Source organism: Budorcas taxicolor, chromosome 2 (genome assembly GCF_023091745.1).
Source record: "Budorcas taxicolor isolate Tak-1 chromosome 2, Takin1.1, whole genome shotgun sequence".
Classification (NCBI taxonomy): Eukaryota; Metazoa; Chordata; class Mammalia; order Artiodactyla; family Bovidae; genus Budorcas; species Budorcas taxicolor.
Window position 1 is genome coordinate 179,120,745 of NC_068911.1, and position 16,335 is coordinate 179,137,079.

Genomic DNA, 16,335 nt, shown 5'->3' on the forward strand with positions numbered 1-16,335 from the left:
TGTCCAAGGTGCATGGGGTCAGGGCAAGCACCTCCTGTGCTGCCATCCTTATAGGAGCCCAGTGGCCTCAGTGTCCACATCCGGGAAATGGGGCTACGGACGGTGCCCATCTCCCTGGAGTGCTGTGAAGACTGAGTTACTTAATACACAAACTGCTGGCACCCTCTCAGCTGCTATTATTATTGCTGTTGTGGTTATTGTCATCTTTGAATCCCACGGTTAATAAAAAAGAGATGAATCCTCAGCCCCATTGCACAGTTGAGAAAACTGGGGCTCAGCGCTGGGGAGGGAGTGGGGCCTTGTTCAGGGTCGCTCAGCCAGCTGCCAGCAGAGCAGGACCCAGCCCCAAGTCTAGGCTGTTTCTGCACGTCTGTGCTCCACGTATGGGATGGACGGAGCGAGGGCCAGGAGTGGGAGGAGGCCCTCACCCCGGGCCATGGACTGGTCAGCCGCTGTAGAACAGAGACCCGAGACCAGGCCCCCACCCGCTGGGCTGACCGCAGCCGGCACCCAAGCCCCAGAGGTTTCTAGAGGCGATTTCATTCGCCCCCTGTGCCCCTCCCCCGAGGCCAGCCCCCAGTTGCCAGCAGCTACGACGGGTGATGGAGCAGGAAGTGATATACACGTCCCCTGACTTCCGTGAACTCCCATCCAATTTACTGTTCCTGGGCTCACGCCAAGAGTGTTTGTGTTAATAAACCAAATGGGCTTCGCAGAATCCACCACAGTGGCTGACGGCGGAGGCAGGGTGAAATCCTGGCAGCTCTGCAGCCCCCTTCCCATGGGGCCTGAGGCAGGCGGGGGTACGAGGCACAGTCTCCGGGCTTTCCCAGCCCCAGAGACCCTCAGAGGCCATCTCTTCCGAGGCCCTCAGTGTACATGTGAGGAGCCGGAGGCAGGGGCATTGCTGGAAGCAGCATCTCGAGGTCCTGCCCTTGGTGTGGGTCGAAACTGGGGTCTGAGGTAGGTAGTCGGTTTTGATGAGTCTGGGAGCCCTGGGCAGGGAAATGGGTTGGAAAGAAGGGTCACAGTGCGGAATGGAAAAACAGGGCACAAGGGCGTTGGGGGCAGAGACCCACCACAAACCCAACCCCAAAAGGAGAACAGTTAACCTCACTTTAGGGGGATTTGAGTCGTCCTCCAAAACGACTTTTGCCAGAACAACCTGAGCCCCTGAAGGGACTGTCAGCCTGAGAGGCCTCTCTGCCCCCCACCACTGACCTCCCCTTCGTCAGGGGCCACGTCCCCTTCACTGAGGCCCTGAGCTCCTTTTCGGAGTTTGTCCTGCATCTCCAGGACCAAGCGAAACGGACTCCAGCGACAGCCGTGGGAAAACCCTCGCTCACATTCTGAAGCCCCCAGGCCTGGAGCCCCTAGGCCTGATCCCTGCGGCTTCCCTGCTGGCTCCGCGGTAAAGAATTAGACTGCAATGCAGGAGACGCAGGTTTAAGATCCCCTGCAGGAGGAAATGGCAACCCACTCCAGTGTTCTTGCCTGGGCAATCCCATGGACAGAGAAGCCTGGTGGGCTACAGTCCACGGGGTTACGAGAGTCGGACATGACTTAGCGGCTAAACCACCACCAGGCCCGAGCTCTCGCAACGCTGGCCTCATCCGATCTCCTCGACGTCACTTCTGCCCAGCTCTGACCTGACACCCCCAGGCCAGGCCCAGGGCACACTCTGAGTGCATCCCAGCTCCCAGTGAGCCCTGGATAGATGCTGGGTGACAAGCCCAGGGGAGAATGGAGAACAAAGATCCTCCCACTATCCACTCTGTTTCTGCCATCAGAGGGTGAAAGCCAGGCAGCGACTCCAAGCTGCCCCTGTGGGAGGAGGTGGCTGGAGGGGGTCCAGCCAGGATAATTCACAGTCCCTGGGTTATGCAGAAACAGGGGGTAACTCTCAGGTGCGGTTTGATCTATGTCCTGCCTGGGAAACCCTGTAGGGCCAGGGTCCCCGCCATCTAGGAAGGGTGGACTCCCAAGCTTTCAGGTCAGCACGACCCTCCAAGCAGCCCCAGCTCACCCTGAGGAAGCCTTGACCCCAGGTCAGTCTTCATGGGCCCCTGCCTGCTGCAAGGGGGTATCCAGGGCAACAGAGGCAGGAAGGGCTCTCTGACCTCCTTCTCGCCCACCCACCAGCCTCCAGCTTCAATCAGAGCCACTTAGCTTTTATCTATTTTCTGTGGAGAATTTCCCTGTAAGATTTTGTTTGAATAAAGCTTCCCTCCACTACAAACATTTTGCAAACCTCTGATCCAGCCCTGCCCCCCGTGCTTGGCAGCCAGCAGCGGTTCGCAGCCAGGTGGCCTGGAGCCAAATCCTGTTTATAACACTTACTAGCTGGGCACTGGGGGTGGGGGGAGCCTCTCCCCTTCTCTGAGCCCGTTTCTCCGCCTATAAAATGGAGAACATGCCAGGTTTGCTCTGAGAATCTGAAACATATAAGGAGGTTGTCTGGTGAGCTGAAATTCTTTTCAGTTGCAAATGAGGAAACTGAGGGGGTGCTTGGGTGTTGGATGTCTGCACAGCCACAGAAGGACTGGCACCTCCACCCACCCCGACACGCTATGTCAGGCTGAGCATGCAGCAACCTAGTGGCCCGCCACCCCCCAAGGCCTGCGGCTTGGGCAGCCCCAGCGTCTCTGCCCCCACAGCCCGCAGAGCGCCTCACTGGCCCTGACGAAGTGTGAGTGCTCACAGGGCCGGCAGGCCTTCTGGAGCTGCACCCGGGGCGGGGAGGCGGGACGGCAGATGGCCAGCAAGCCCGCATGTGGTCCATGGAGCCATCGCCGCTGATACTGCCTCTATTTAGCATTTAGATAACGCTCTATATTTCCACCGGGTTTGCTGCCCAGATCATCAGGAAAGCAGCGAGGAGGGCGAGATGCTGGCTCCAAGCAAGGAGCAAGAATTGACTGGATCAGCCTGTCTGCCCTGAGCCTCACTCCAGCACATTTGTCCACTCGCTTGATACACAGTAGTGGCAGAGCCTCCAGAACGTTCCATGTCCTGGGCTGGGCATACAGTGGTTAGACCCAACCTCTGCCCTCCAGGAGGGCGCAGTCTCTGGAAGGAGACGCTCAGCCTGGGAAGTGTGGTCCCTGCTGACCCGGGGGAATCTTCCCTCCGCCAACCAGTAAGCACACGGGTGCATGTACCCAGGGGGCCGCCCCTCTGCACTCTGGGGTAGTCAGAGGGCAAAACCACCCAGAGGTGACCGGATCCAGCTCTCACGGGAAAAGACACGTGGTGGATCCTCCAGCCCTGCGTGCGGGTTGTGTCGCGGTGTCCAGGCTCCCTCAACCACTCCCCCCCGGTGATGACAGCAGCAGAGGAGCCTGTGGAAGGCACAGCCGTGAATGACGTGCCCTTGACAGACTTCCGCTGAGCACCGGGCTGCAGGCCGAGACTGTGACCCACGGCGGGGATCCGTCTGTGGCCAGGGTTGCGGCCAAAGGGGGCATGGCCCTGGAGTTGAGGCGCCATGCGGACCCAAACAGTGTCCCATTCACCACTGTGATCTCCAGGGCCCAGAACAATGCCTGGCACTCCGCTTGCACACGTGGCATGAACGAAGGAATGAGCGAAGGATGTTAGTCAAGTTTCATTGCATAGCTGGGGCCCTGGCTCAGGGTCGGCCCGTGTTCAGAGACAAGTAAGTGCGGAAAGAGACCTGGGCCTTCTGGAGCAGGCACTGGGGCCAGGGAGCTGAACAGAAGCCGGGAGACCCACTCGGTGGTTAAGCCGCCACCGTGGTTTCTCCAAGGTCCTATACCCGCTCCCAGACTCGCTGCACCTCCAGGCGCTGAAGACCGACTACAGGATAACATCCCTTCTTCACGGGTCTCTGGCCCGTCTAACCCTCCCACCACCACCACCATCACCTCCCCCACACACAAAAGAGCTGACACCATCAGGAAGCTCTGGACCTCTAGTCCCAGCTGATCTGATCGTACTATGGTGTCAGTTCAGTCACTCAGTCTTGTCTGACTCTTTGCAGCCCCATGGACTGCAGCCCACAGGCCTCCTTGTCCATCACCAACTCCTGAAGCCTACTCAAACTCATGTCCATTGATGGTTGGATGCCATCCAACCATCTCATCCTCTGTGGTCCCCTTCTCTTCCCACCTTCAGTCTTTCCCAGCATCAGGGTCTTTTCCAGTGAGTCAGTTCTTCGCATCAGGTGGCCAAAATATCAGAGTTTTAGCTTCTGCATCAGTCCTTCCAATGAATACTCAGGACTGATCTCCTTGGGATGTACTGGTTGGATCTCCTTGCAGTCCAAGGGACTCTCAGGAGTCTTCTCCAACACACAGTTCAATGCCTCCACATCAGTGTAAGAATAAGGCCAAGCCCCTTGGTGTGGCACTCCATGCCCTGGCTGCCTCTCCAGCCCACACCTCCCCACCCCAGCCCCAGCCCAGGCCTCCCCACCCCAGCCCGGCCCAGGCCTCCCCACCCCAGCCCGGCCCAGGCCTCCCCACCCCAGCCCGGCCCAGGCCTCCCCACCCCAGCCCGGCCCAAGCCTCCCCACTCCAGCCCAGCCCAGGCTTCACGCTCCAGCCCCAGCCCAGGCCTCCCCACCCCAGCCCAGCCCAGGCCTCCCCACTCCAGCCCAGGCTTCACGCTCCAGCAAGCGTGAACACCCTGCGTTCTGATGAGTTTCCAAGTCGTTGCACATGTAAACTCCCTTCCATGCAATGCCTTTTCCTTCCTTACAAATATGGCAAATGATTGATTTTTAAAAACAAGCGTCTTTTTGACAAGTTGACCACTTCCGTTCCATGTTCCTCTGCAACTGCCCTTGCACATGAAGTACGGTGACTGCCAAGCATATGCTCATCTTTCCTGCCACGTATAGATCTCTCCATCACCAGGATCCAACCTGAGGCCCAGAACTCCATCACCACTGTCACGACCATCCCCACCACCATCATCAGCACCACCGTCAACACCGCCACCGTCGTCAACACCACCACCGTCAACACCGTCAACACCGCCAGCAACACCACCATCCCCACCACCACCGTCAACTGCTGGGAGCCAGCATGGGGAATCCCGCCCGTGGCAAAGGTCATGAGGAAAGGGGCCTGACATACGCAAAGGCGGGATCAGGCCTCAGGGGTCCCCCTGGACTTTCTCGAGCATCTACCCCCAAAACCAGAGTCTGCCTGCTTTACTGTGTTATGCTTTCCACCAGCTCCTCTGCATTAACAGGGGGCCGTTCCCCCACCACCTTTTTCTGGAAAAAGTTAGTTCAGAGCTTTTAGATGCTAAGTCTCCTTGGCATAATAAGAGTGTTTCAATCCAAAAACCCCTCTGATGGCTTTCTAGCCTGCCTGGCAGGTTTATCCGGACTCTTACATGTGATTGTTTGCGGCCTCCCGACCACGAGAGGCACAGGCAGCTTAAAACATCCTAGGAATGTAGGGGCTTCCGAGGAGTCAAAATCATTAGAATAGGACTGATTAAGGGTTTCATTGTTGAGCCAATACTTGCTGCCAAGTTTTCATATCTTTTATTTGTAGATATAGTTGGTATATAGAAAAAACAGATAATAGCCCTGGCATTAGCAACACTAGATCTTTGAGTTAAGTGCTTTCTTTGTTATAACCCACCGCACCTTTGTTCTACAGGAATGTAACTTTATTTAGTACTTTGAGGGTGATGCAGATTAAAGAAAAAACACTTCCAGGGAAAATGAGTTTTCTGGTTGATAGACATTTATCCAGGAAGAGAGCCATAAAAATGTTAAAAGGCCCCCTGGCCATACGATGATGTAAAACCACCTGAGACCTTTTGTATACGGGAGGGTATGCAAAAAGAAAGCCTGGTCTCAGTGAGGGTCAGGACTGCTGCCCCTGCATAACTCTGCATATTCCATTATTTCTTCTACAGTTGCGGGTCTGGCACCAATGCTTGGCTCCCCCGTGTCATTCTTTTCTCCCTTTTCAGGCTGAATTCCCGTCTGGAGCACAGAGGCTCTCCGTGTCTACTTATTTGCCCTGGCTTCTAAGACCCACGCGAGAGGGAGCCCAAGGTGGGGCACCCTCCGCTATTCAAGCGGGCGCCAGTGGCCTACGTAGACAGTGCAAGCCCCTTGTCTCGGAGCTTTATTGGTCTCCTGTGTAAACCAAGGATTACAACCTCTTTTCTCCTCTATTTTCTCTCCTCTCTCTCACTACACTATTCTTTCCTAATCTCTCTTTATATCTCAATAAGTAAATCTCTCCTCGCCGACTCCATCCCCACTTCGAATTCCCTGGATCCACCGGGGCTGGACCCCGGCAGTCAACACCACCACCACCGTCAACACCACCATCGTAAACAACACCCCCACCCCCACCACCACCACCACCGTCAACACCACCATCACCATCGTCACTGCCCTCTCCGCCATCACCACCCACTGTCCACAACTAACATTTGTTAAGCACTCACTGTGTGCCAGGCAGTATACTAAGATCGTCACATCATTTTCTCTGCTAATATTCATAACATTCCTGCTGACTTAAAAAGGAAAATAACGTGCAACCTGAAAGTTAAGAATTACATTTTATTTGGCAGACTTTCTAAGGACTTCAAGCTCAGGAGACAGGAGTCTCAGATAGCTCTGAGGGGCTACTCTGAAGAGGCCGGTGGGGGTGGGGAGCCAGGCTATTAGGAGTTTCTGCAACAAAGACCAAGTGATTGGAAGGTTGAAAGGTGATAATCAATGAAAGGAAACAGATCTCTCAAGGTAAGGAGCTTAGCACTTTCCTATGTATGGAAGATGCAAGAGCTGGGCACATGGCACACGCTCCCTCGACAGGCGCTCAGCCCTCCGGGGCCGGTATCCTGTGCCCTCACGCTGAGCCTGTGCGGTTCGTGCTGGCCGGCCACCGCGGCTGACTGCCACATGCTGGGCACCTGCTTCCGCCCCCCTTCCCTCGGGGCTCGGCTTCCGGGAGTCTATGAAGGGACAGGTTGGTGGATGCAGGGCCCTTTGTTTACCGACAGGGTGGGCACCATTTTCCGCTCACACCCCCACTGAAGAGGAGGGTGCACACTGCTGTCCACGGCACGGGTGAAGAGGCCGAGGCTCAGCGAGATGCGCGACGCCCAAGCACTCACAGCCCAGCAGAGCTCCCTCACCCAGGCAGGGAAGTGTGAGTCGCCCAGTCGTGTCTGACTCTGCGACCCCATGGACTGTAGCCCGCCAGGCCCTTCTGCCCATGCAGCACTCCAGGCCAGGAGAGATACTGGAGTGGGTGGCCACCCCCTTCTCCAGGGGATATTCTCAACCCAGGGACTGAACCCAGGTCTCCTGCACTGCAGGTGGGTGCTTTACCCTCTGAGCCCCCAGGGAAGCCCTCAGACAGGGAAAGAGCCTGGATAATTCAAAATTCCTCCTCAGACGACAGTACTTCTGCTTGACTTTGGAATGTCTTGAGAGGCCAAGCACTCAGAGGGCCACTTATTTCTGTGGATCCCCACACAGCCGTGGACAGCACACCCTGGATGTGAGCCTCTGGGGTTGCGCTCTCTGACGCCATCTGCTCCCCTGAAGGCAGGGTCCGGGCCCAGCCACTCAGCCTACAGACTCTGCCCAGGGTCTGGCCCTGCACAGTTGCACCACAAGCCTCTTGGCCCTGGAAGGGTCAATTCTAGGCAGCAGCCAGCTGCTTGGACGACGTGATGATGAAGAGGAAAAGTTAAAATTTTATACAACCTCCTGCCCCTTCCGCCTCTGTAACTCTCGCCTTGCTCCTTGCAAAGTCTGGATCACGTAGGTCATGCAGTCTCAGAAGGTGGAGCCTTGCAATACTAGGAACTGGAGCTTATCTCACTCACCCTTGTCCTGCTCTGTGCAACCGCCTGGCCCCAGAAAACCTGCTTGATGAGGCCTGTCTGTGTAATGGTCAGGCATCCTCCTCCCCATCTTGACTGATGTTCCCATGTGCGTGAAGCCCCTTAGTTTAAACCAGCTTACTAGCAGCTAGTGTTGCCCACTACAGTCTGTCTATAAAAACCCTGTAACCCCTTTGTTCGGGGCTCAGAGCCTGGAGTGTTAACTCCTCTGGGCCCGCCGGCGTAACAGGCCTGAGTTCTCCGACTCTCCGAGCATGGGGCTTGGTTCCTCAAGCACTGGTTTCTGCAGCACCGGATTCTCAGACAGGAAGCCCCTCCAGCCAGCGAGCCAGCGCTGCCCCCTCCTCCCTGCCCCTCCCACACCCGCTGGGCTTGAGAGCAGCGGGGAGAGTCTCCCCAGGCGACGCCATCCCCGTGCCCATCTTCCCAGCACCCCCAGCATGGTCCTCTCCACGTTCACAGACGGGCTGCCCAGGACCTACCAGGAGCTGGGCCCTGCCCACAGCTCTCACAGTAACATCAGGCATCTCTTCACTGCAGACCACTCTCCACAGCCTGGAGCTCACCCCAAGGTGCCTCTTCTCCCGAAACTCAAGGGTCAGGGGTCACTATGCCCTGCCTCCTCCCAGAATCAGATGGTGTCACAGAAGCATCAGGGTACAATTTCAGTCCCTGGCCCTTCCGCTGATCCCGAGCCACGTGCTTTATTGATGAGGTGGGTAATTAAAAGTAGAAGCCAATATTAATCAAGCTCCAGGTGTTGTTCCAAGTACTTTCCAGGTGTTGAATCATCTCATTCACACACAGACCAAAGAACAAAGATCCCCCATAATTTCCATTTTACAGATGGGAAAAGTGAGGCTCCTAGAGGCGAAGCTGTGTGCTACAGGTGCCCAGTGGAAAAGCGGTAGCTCCAGACTCACTTGGACATTCTTGGGGAGGGAGGGGGACGGCCTTCCCTGGCTTCCCATCCCCAAGAAGACTGCATCTCCCCTCCCCAACAAGGCCCTCCCACCCACCACCCTGCATTGGTGACGGGGGAGCAGGCATTGTGCTCGCTTTGACTCACTCTGCCCACCTCCTCCCTGGCTCTGCCAGCAAAGGGCGCCTTCCAGACCCGGCAGGAGGCCCCCTGGACCAAGCCCAGCGCCCCCCCAGACCCCTTCACCAACAGCTGCGCTGACGTCTGGCCCGTTCTGTCCGCCTCGGGCACCTGTTTGTCAATTGGTTCCAAGGCTGGCACACAGTGAGGGGTTCTTTGCTGTCCTCCCTTAAACCCCAGTAATTATAAATACATAAATAAATCAATAGTGTTCACCCCTATTGGAACTCACCATCTAAATATACCCCTTCTAAACATAAACATTACCATTCTTCCACATCACATTTTGTTTAATAATAGAAATAACAGTAATAAGAAAAAATCGCTGCTGTTTGGCATCTGCAGTACGCCAGGTGCAGAGGCGCCATTAATTATTACACTTAATTTCACAATCCCCACCCCAAGTAGACTCAGTCAGCCTCATTTCTGCCCATAAAAAAAGGACACACAGCTGGTAAGAGCTGGATTAGAATCTGTACAGGATTCATTAGCGTCTCCCTCAATTTCACGCCCCTCTAGAACCTTAGAAGATGACTTTGCTGATAAACAGGGTCTTTGCAGATTAATTAATTAATGTAAGGTCACACTGGGTTGTGGTGGGCCCTAAAGCCAATCCTTACAAGGACACAGAGACTTGCAGAGACACAGAGGTGCTACGGGGCAGGGGAGGGAGGGTGTGTGCCCAGGCGATGATGTGGGCAGAGGTCAGCGTGGAGCAGCTAGAAGCCAAAAAATCCCACAGAGAAGACAGCCACCTCCCAGACGAGGAAGGGCGGTGCTCCAGAGCCTTCGGAGGGAGCTTTTCCCCACAAACCGCTTGCTTTTAGACTCCAGACCTGCGAGAGTATAAATTTCTGCTGCTTTAAGCCACCTGGTTGCCGTCCTTTGTTACAGGAGCCGATACAGTACATCCTCTGAGAGTGGCTATTCTGACGCCTCGCCCACACTAACCCCCGTGATCATGACCATATCATGGCCACACAAGCTTTCACCAAGAGTCAGCAGGTGCCCTGGTGGCTCAGTAGGTCAGGAATACACCTGCAATGCAGGAGGCCATCTGCAAGAGACCCGGGTTCGATCACTGGGTCAGGAAGATCCCCTGGGGAAGGAAACGGTGGCCCCCTCCAGCAGTCTTGCTCAGGAAATCCCACGGCGGGCTACAGTCCACGGGGTTGCAACAGCCAGCCAGGACTGAGCAAGCAACCCACCACAGCAGGCGCCTGGCACCAAGGACACAGAGAAGACACAGCCTCGGCCAAGGGCTCACACGCAGAGACAGCAAAGCCGCCCCTTGTCCTAGCGGCTTCGGCTCCGGAGGGAGAGAAGCGGGAGGGGCTGCACGGACGAGTCCTGGTGCCGTCGCTTCCGGGCTGTGGGGCCAATGGCAGGTCACAGCCCGCCTCTCTGAACCCGAATTCCTGCAAGATGGAGGTACTTAGGCCAACCTGCCTCTTTCAAACAAAGGATCTAGAAACACTTTAGAAAGTCATAATTGCACTTTTGAAATGGGAGGTAAACAGGGCTTGGTAAATATATTCTTTAGACCTTTCTGCATGTGGAAATATTTCATACAAAAAAGAAAGGGGGTGTAGCAGTGGAGGGTGGCAGGCAGGGAGGTTCTACACTGGATTCGCGTTCCCCTCAAACACCACCATTTCTTTGGGAAGCAGAATTATCCTCAAAGGGCATCTTGGATTGCAAACAGCCAGAGCCACAAAGGAAAGAAAACCCCCCAGGGACAAGCCACGTTTGGATCCATCCCCAAGCCGAGTCATCGCCAGCTGGCCAGTTTTGGTTCCTCCTGCCTCAGCCGGAAGCATCAGCCAGGGACTGTGCAGCGATCCCGAGATTTGTCAGAGGCAGCGTCTGATCTCCGCCAGTCAAGAAGAGGGGAAGAGAGACCCTCAAGATCAAACAAGGCTCCTTGGAAAGCCACTCTGCATGGGGAAAGCCTCAGGGCAGGCGCCAGCGTGACAGCCTGCAGGCTGCCTTGAAGCGGGAGCATTTTGCTTGAAGATTATGGGAGGATGGAGGGAATATGGGTGCTGGAGGGTTCCAAACGCAGAAAGGGCTTGGCAGCACCTGGCCCCACCAACCCAAATCTGAGGAGAGCGCTGTGCTTCAGAGCCTCTGGACCAGGGCAGACTGGGAGCGCCTCTCATCCATGCTATAGCCAGTCTGCTGGGAATCTCGTCAGGGCCTCCCTCGTGGGAGCCTGACTTCATTCCCCGAGTCAGAGTCCAAGGAAAAGATGGATGTAGTCAGCTCAGCCCCACAGAGACTCATGAAAACTCACTCCCTAGTAGGCCTGGCAAAAATCATTCAGGTGATTTAATTCAATCCAGTTCAAGCCACTATTTATTAAATAAACAGACAGCTGAGCACAGAGGCTAAGGGACTCCAGAGCCGGGTGAACTGGGCTTGAATCCCAGCTCTAATGCTTAGACCAGTCACTTGGCCTCTCCTGGGACTCAGTTTTCCCTTCTGTAAAATAGGGATTGTAACGGCATCTACCCCATAGGGCTGTATGCGCACGAAATGCATTAGTACTTCTTAAGCACCTGAAATCTTTTCAGGCATACAGTAAGTGCCAACTAAGGGCTGTCTAGGGAACTGGTAAATGAAGCAGTGGGGTAAACAGGGGCCCTGGACGTCCTCCAGCATCCCTGCATACAGACAGCTGGGACCAGAAAGAGGAAACACCTCATCCAGGGTGGCGCAGCTCAAAAGTTGTCAAGGCAACACGACAGCAATTTGACCCCATCCTTAACCACCGTCTTAGAGACCCCCTTCCGCTCACTATTTCTCCCCAGAGTCTGGCCCGGAGCGTGGCACTTAGGGGACATAAATGCTGAGTGAACCCTCTGAACCATCATCCCTTCTCTTACTCTTTATGTGACCTTGGGCATGTGACACAGACTTCTGAAGTGTCCATTTCTTTCTGTAAAAGAATGGATCTGAATATCCAATTCACAGGGCTGCTGGTGAGAACTAAATGCAAACACGCCCAGCAGGGTGTCTGACAGTTCGTCCATGTTAAACAAATGTCATCTTGATTTTATTTCATTTCCTTGGCCATGCTCAGCTCTGCCCAAGGACCCATGGGGAACACAAGAGAAGGAGAAAATGTATTCTTGTCCTGAAGGAACTTTACACAAGGCAAAAGAATAGGAAAGTGTTCGCTTAAAGGACAAGCTGCAGTTAGGTGTCTAAGCAGAAGCCACCCCGGGCTTCAGAGAGCTCAGCCTGGATGGGGGCAGTCTGGAGGGCCTCTGGGAGGAGGTGTTTGAAAGAACTATCCACCTCATTACCTGCCACGTGAAAGAGCCTCGCAGACCATGTTCCCATTAGGCGAGGTTGGACCGGCAATGTGAGTGAGAACAGAAAAACGCTGCCTCGAGGTTTGAAAGCTGCTGCCTGTGAGGGGAGAAGTAGGCTCTGATCAATCCCCTCCGATCAAAGGGCTGGGAATGGCAGCGGAACCAACCAGAGGGCTGGCAGCAGGCGGGGCCGAGCGAGTGATGTTCAAAACCGCGTGCTCTGGGCCCAGACATTGATGTCCTTTCCAGAAAGTGCCCTGTGTGGCTGTGAAGAAGAACAAAAGCATGGAAGATACAGAACACGCTCAGCTGGGAGAGACAACCCAGAGCCGGGTGAGCCAACGCCATGGCGTCCCAGCCGGAAGGAGATGTGAGCACCTCTCAAGGCAGAGCAGCTCCCCAAGGTCAGTCCTGAAAATCCCTCGGGAACACCCTCGTGCCCAGCCTGCTCATCAGTTGGGGATGGCCGCTGGGGCCCAGGGGCATCCCAGAGGCTCAGCAGCAAGGAATCTGCCTGCAGCGTAGGAGGTGCGGGTTCCACCCCTGGGTTGGGAAGATCCCCTGGAAGAGGAAATGGCAACTCAGTATTCTTGCTGGCAAAATCCCATGGACAGAGGAGCCTGGCGGGCTACAGTCCACAGGGTCACAAAGAGTCAGACACGGCTGAGTGGGTGAGCACGCAAAGCAATGAGCACTGGGGCCCAGGGAGTTTGTGAGCACTCCCCACGTACATTGTGATGGACAAATGCCCAGCATCTAGTTCCTGCCTCCAAACCTCAGCCCGTGTGCAATTGACTCCAGGAACAGACATGCGGCTGGGCTGACCAACCCAAGCCCTACAGACCCCTGGACACAGGAATTCATTCTGGGACAAACTCACAAGCTTAAGCAACAAGATACAAGACCTGAGACATGGTTCACACTGCTAAGGGCACAGCGCACAATCTTTCTTGCCGGCCTCGGACTTGGGAAGCAGATGTTTAGAGTTGCTGATAGCCACACTGCCATCCTACGGAGCCTAAACGTGAACAGCTGGAGAAAGAGGAGACTCGGATGATGTCTGTGTTAGTTAGGGCAATGCTAATGGCTACGGGCCTCCCTGGAGGCTCAGCTGGTGACGAGTCCGCCTGCAATGCTGGAGACCCTGGTTCGAGTCCTGGGTTGGGAACGTCCACTGGAGAAGGGATAGGCTACCCACTCCAGTATTCCTGGGCCTCTCTGGAGGCTCAGCTGGTGACGAATCTGCCTGTAATGCAGGAGACCTGGGTTTGATCCCTGGGCTGGGAAGATCCCCTGGAGAATGTTCTGGCCTGGAGAATTCCATAGTCCATGGGGTCACAATGAGACACCATTTAGTGACCTGCAATTTCATAACAAATGAAACTCCAAATCTCAGTGGCTTAGTGGTGGTTTAATCACAGTGCCTGACTCTTGCAACCCCTTGGAGTGTAGCCCACCAGTCTCCTCTGTCCGTGGGATTTCCCAGGTAAGAATACTGGAGTGGGCTCCCATTTCCTTCTCCAGGGGAGATCTTCCCTGACCAGGGATGGAACTCAGGGCTCCTGCATTGCAGGCAGACTCTTTACCGACTGAGCCACCAGGGACACAAATCTCACAATCTCAGTGGCTTGGCCCAAAGAAACGGAGTCCTCATTCACTAACAGTCTGATGTAGGTCTTTCTGGAGACTACGGGTCCATAATCCTTCTGTCTTACGCCACACCTTCTCCTACGGCCTTGGAATTCTCTGCATTCAGCCTGCGGGGGACACTGCAGTGGGGGATGTGTATCTGCTTCTTAAGCTCCTTGGTCTGGAAGTGACTCCTACCAGTTGGTGAGGACCAGTCACATGACCACACCTGAATGCAAAGAGATCTGGGAAATGTAGTTCCTGGCCAACATCTGCTTCTTGGCAACCAGTCTGCACTGAGAAAGAAGCACCCTGAACCTTAGGTGACCAGCTAGCCACCTCCACCCCCATATCATCAACTGCTTCCCTCAAGTGGCTCCTGAAGCCTGATCTTCTTTATTTATATAAGCTATTACATTTCCTATTTCTACTTAAGCCAGTTTGGACTGGGTTTTCTGCTGTGAGTGCCAAGCGATTCTTGATATGGGGCAGAGTCCTGAAGTCCATTTGTGCAGATCAGAAGGAAACCCAGTCGCTCCTTTCCCCAGTCCAATAATCGTCCCACAATACCCTACAGCTTCCCATTAGCCAAGCTCCATGGCCTGGCCCATCCCCTGTGGAGTCACTTAGTAATGCAATCCTCCCAGGAGAGAACTGGGTTGGCCCACCTGGAGAGCAGGGGCCAGAGACCGCCCATGCTCCTCTGTGAGCCTCCACAGGAGAAAAGGGTCGGCAGACTCACGTTTTCAGTGAAGGGACAGTTGCTCAAAGAGAAATGTTCGAGGTGGTCGGCTTAGGGACAAAGCTCCAAAACGCCACCAGGAAATTCCTCCCACCCTTGTGTGCTGCCAGCTTCGAGGCCAGGGCCAAATATGCAGGCCTGAAAGTACCACGCATTTTGTGACATTCCCGCCTTTACAGAATCTAATATTCTTCCCTGTGCAGGCTGCGCTTAATGACTTCCTGCTAACATACAGAATATGGAGGAAATGGCTTCCAAGGGGAGGCTATCACAGGCGCTGTGGTTTCCGCCTTCCTCTCGCTTGGACCACTTGCTCTGGGGGAAGCCGTGTGCCACGCTGTAAGCGAACACGAGCAGCACCATGAAGCACAGCCACTGGTGAGAACCTGGGGCTTCCAGCCGACAGCCGTGCCAGTGAACCTTCTGAGAAGCGGATCCCCCAGCCCAGGTCAAGCTACCAGCTGACCACAGCCCTGTCCAACATCTTGAGGGCAACACCCAGCCAAGCTCTTCCTGACTTCCTGCTCCATAGAAACTGAGATGATGAGTGTCTGTCGCTTTACGTCACTAAGTCTGGGGTCATTTGTTACACAGCAACAGGTAACTAATACAGCTGCACAAGGGGATAGCCGAAGCAAGCTTTATGCCTTCAGGGTACGGAAGAGCCCAAGGTATATGTCAGCTGAGCCTAGGTAACTGCAATGAAGTATAAGATTCCTCTCTGAGCCAGCAGAGAAGCCCAAGGATACTGGAGCGGGTAGCCTATCCCTTCTCCAGGAGATCGTCCAGACCCAGGAATTGAACCAGGGTCTCTTTGCAGGCAGATTGTTTATCAGCTGAGCTACCAGGTAAGCCCCATATATAGTCCCACTCCTCATCAAAACAGGAGCCAGTGACTCCAATGAAAGGAAATCACCAATAAGAGGGTCAAGCTAAAACACGGTAGATGGTTTGGTGGTCACTAGACAAAGGTCGTTATATGACCCAGGGAAAACTGTTAAGTTGAACCATGCGAAATAGCCAATTTGCAACTACTTTTTAATAAATAGGGCTTCCCTGATAGCTCAGTTGGTAAAGAATCCGCCTGCAATGCAGGAGACTCTGGTTCGATTCCCAGGTCGCGAAGATCAGCTGGAGTAGGGATAGGCTACCCACTCCAGTATTCCGGGGCATCCCTGGGGGCTCAGCTGGTGAAGAATCCGCCTGCAGTGTGGGAGCCTTGGGTTCAATCCCTGGGTTGGGAAGATCCCCTGGAGAAGGGAAAAGTTACCCACTCCAGTATTCTGGCCTGGAGAATCCCATGGGCTGTATAGTTCATGGGGTCGCAGAGTCCGACACGACTGAGCAGCTTTCACTTTCACGTTTAACAGCAGCCTCATGTCATTCCACATGGTCCTCCAACTCCCTAAGCCTCAGTTTCCTTCTCTGCAATAAAGGTAAGGCCCCTCACTGAGAGTAAAGCGACTTTGCACACCGTAAGTGGGCTGCCTCAGAGCACACAGGATGGCCCGTGATCCCTGGGGGATCGCTGAGGGCCTTGCTGACGGCATGGAAATAGAGGTCATGGGGCTCAGAGAATGTGAGGCGCTGCCAGCTGTTGGAGACTGGAGACCTGCCCTTGGTTTCCTAACATGAAGGAGAGTTGGGACTGGAAGACTCCTGCCTCTGCCTTCCTACCTGTATAAGGG